The sequence below is a fragment of the Penaeus monodon genome, chromosome 42, assembly GCF_015228065.2.
Source record: "Penaeus monodon isolate SGIC_2016 chromosome 42, NSTDA_Pmon_1, whole genome shotgun sequence".
Lineage (NCBI taxonomy): Eukaryota > Metazoa > Arthropoda > Malacostraca > Decapoda > Penaeidae > Penaeus > Penaeus monodon.
The window spans coordinates 6,632,300-6,635,856 of record NC_051427.1 but is presented as its reverse complement, the minus strand read 5'-3'; positions in this window follow the sequence as shown (position 1 = coordinate 6,635,856).

Genomic DNA, 3,557 nt, shown 5'->3' with positions numbered 1-3,557 from the left:
GGGAGGATTGGCTGGCGTGTCGATGAACCGTCACTAGGACCATTATGGCACTATAAAATACCCTCATGGGTATGGCCCAGCCAAAAACCCCGACCCAAACCAAAAGGAAAAAAGACAAGGGCCAAAATGCAGCATTCCCAAAGGGCCTTGGGCCCCCTGTCTGAGAAGCAATGAACCCACACAAAGCGAAAAAGTGGGGGGTGCTACAAGCCGACTTGTAAATGCCCTTGATAGGGAGCCTCACTGACCCTACCCAAAAATCGGCCTGGGGCTAGGGGTTTACAAGGGCACCTGGTACTTTAATGACGAGATTAGGGGGGTAACCAAGGGTAAATTGTGCCAAAAAAATTTCCCAAGCAAAGAACCCCGACAACTAGCCCTCATAAGGGGGGCTGCAGGGAGCCAAGGAAAGCCAGCAGATCAGGAGGAAAAATGGGTGGAATGGTGGGTCCTTTGATCACCCTACCACCCCTCAAAGATATGGAACGGGTCAGCGGGCCCCCAGCCGCTCAGCCCCAAGAGCACGCACCACACCCCCCAAAGGGCCAAAAGACGGCGCACAAGTTCTCTGCGAGAACGAGTACAACACCTGCCACTGGATGAGGGCAAGACAAAACGCCTACAACCAGACAGACTTGCCCCCAATCAGTAAAGGGGGGCCAACCCATAACTCATGTTTTTTTTCTCTGAGGGAACTAAGAGAGCTATAAAGCCATTTCAACACAAACCCCGGGGGCGACGGGATCTCTACCCCCTCATTTCCCCCCCTGGGATGGTAGGTGAGCTTCATTCCGAATCACAACGGGCCCGGGAAAATTACACCTACCCCAGACTGGGGAAAGGGCTCGATGTTCCCCCTCCCTAAACCAAAGGGGCCGGGGAAAAACCACCCCATTCCTTTCCCCCTGCTGGGCCCCGAGGGGACCCAGAGGATGGTATAACCCGGCTCCAATGGAAAATGGGACCCCCAACGAAAAAACCCCCCACGGGTTTCACCCGGGGCATGGCCGCGCACACATAGCCACGCTCTTTAGCACAAAAACACGGGGACATCTGTGGTAGTATTTTTTAGGGGGAAAGGGTTTCGAATTGGCAAGTCCTCTTTCCCTTCAAGAGACCTGATCCCAAAAAAAAATCAGAGGTAAACTCTTTTGGGTTTCATAGGTGACTACTTTTCGAATAGAACAGCCAGAGTCAAATTTCCAAGGGCCCTATCACAGCAATGCCATAGAAAATGGGAAACCCCCAAGGGTGGGTTCTCAGTCCCCGCCCTTTTTAAACATTTAAAGTCCGTACCTCAAAATAAACCTCCCGTGGGTGCAAGATCATCTCCTATGCAACGATCTGCATCATCTCCACTGGAACCCCACTGCCTAAACAAGCCCCGCGTTGTCTGGATTAGTTCCAGGAGTTTCAGGGCGGACTAAAGACTCCCCGCGCCCAAATCCAAAGCCCTGGCTCTGAGCAGAGTTCAAGGGACATGTTGAAAATCCGGGAATGACTTGGAGTGGGTTCAGACTACCTCACCTTGGGTAAGGGTGACCGGCCCTCTCCTTCCGCAAGGAGGTCCTACCTGCTTGACCCAAAAAGGCAAACTTCATGGGGAAGAGGGAAGGGGCATAGGGCCAGACAGAGTACCCAAAATCATTCTACGTACATGCTGTCGGCCCATTGTAGACTATACCTCCCTCCTCTGATTGGTAAAGAGAAAATTAAAGCCGACTGGGGACCGTCCCCAAAAGAAGCCCCCAGGGGCATTCGGGTGCCCCAAGGGGGGCGAAGGGCCTCAAACCCCCTAGTGGAACAACCTTCTCCCCTTCCTCACGAATTGATCTAACGGCAGCAAATTCTTATCAAAAAGGATCCCGGCTCCCGAACACAACCTAGGCATAAAAAATCAGACGCCAGAAAAAGATAACGAGTGTTTTTCAAAAAATTCCCGGCTGTTACACGCCCTTTTGGGTTAAAACGCCACACCAAGGACCGCACTGGCCAAGGGGATGGACTCCCCTCACGCTGACTTTTTTCAAGTCGGCCGGGGGCAAAACCTCGATAAGTTATCGGTCTGAACTGGCAAGCAAAAAGAACGAAATTTTACGCCCAGCCTAAAGGGAGAAACCCCAAGGGTCATTTCAACCATCACCCCTCCGGGAGCGAACATTTCCGGGTGGACGGTCGACCTTTACCCACACTGCAGACGCCGGTTCACACAAGGGATCCCCAAAATCCATGAGGGTAACAGACAACGCCCCCCTCCCAGGCAGAGGAGTTTATCATGGGAGCCGAGCCCGCGGCCGTGAGGGGAAGGGCACGTGGGCATACATACGACCCAAAGGGAAACCCTCTACTGTCTTCAGCCGCTCACCCCTGCAAAATTTTACCTTTTGACTACCTCCTCCACTGGCAAGAGGATTCTTGCACAGGGTAAAAAGTCCCTAAACTGGGTTTCCCCCCCTAGGGGTCAGGGTAAAAGCTTGCGACAGATTAGCAAAACGGTAACTGTGAAAAATAGAAAAAGATGTCGGGTTCAGATTATCTAGCAAAAAATAGGTGCAATACAGATGCATGCTATACAAGACATCAAACTAAGCACTCCAACAACATTTTTACCAATCAGCCTATGATAGGGTATGATGGACACAAAATTACTCTCTCAGGAATTTAATGTTTTTTTTCTTTCCATATTCTAATGTTGAGTTTTCATTTCAAGAGCCTTCACTCAACCCTAAAAAAATCCCTGAATTAGAGGGGACTACTCCTATAGAACACAGGTGATAGCCCCCAAAATCAGCATTTCTTTCAAATAGCCCCTGGGTTTTTCATGTACAATGTATACGAATGTAAAAGTTTCAACTTATTTTCTGCCCTAACTTCCCGAATTCGGCACAATAGCAAGAGATTTTTTTGCTAGACATTATACATTTTAAAATAACGTTTTTAAGAAAAAGGCGAAGACTCCGATATTTTGTGAAAAAAAGATCATACCATACAGATACAGACAGGGAAAATTCATGGGTGGGGGCTTTTGATTTGTAATAGAAAGGGGCTTTGGCTAAAAAGTCAGAAAACATGCTTTCAAAAAGTAATCGACCAATTTGCAACGTAAAGAAATCTGTTAATAATAGAATCTGCAATAACAGGGTTAAAAAATTTTTATTTTTCCCCCTTTTCTTGAAAAACCAAAAAAAATAACATTTTAAACGGTATAACGATTACACATAACAATTGTTTAAAAGTCATGACGAGAGTAGTGATTTATAGTTATACTTGTAAGGGTTTTTGAATAATTCTCTACCGAATACCAAAGGGCGGCCCCTTTGTCCCCCCGCCTTACACACCGTCCGAGGTGGGCAAACCGGGCAGGCCGGACTGCGGGCACCCCATGGAGGGAAAAAGCAATGTAACACTGAGGGGGGGGCTCCGTAGAAGTCCCACCCAGGGGCTGATGATGTGCTTTAGTCTGTATTTCAGTAGATAGCCCTGCTGAACTATTTTCAGAAAAAAGGGATGGCTAAGGGGGTCCCAAATCCCAGGGGGGCGAGCTGAAGGAAGTTTCA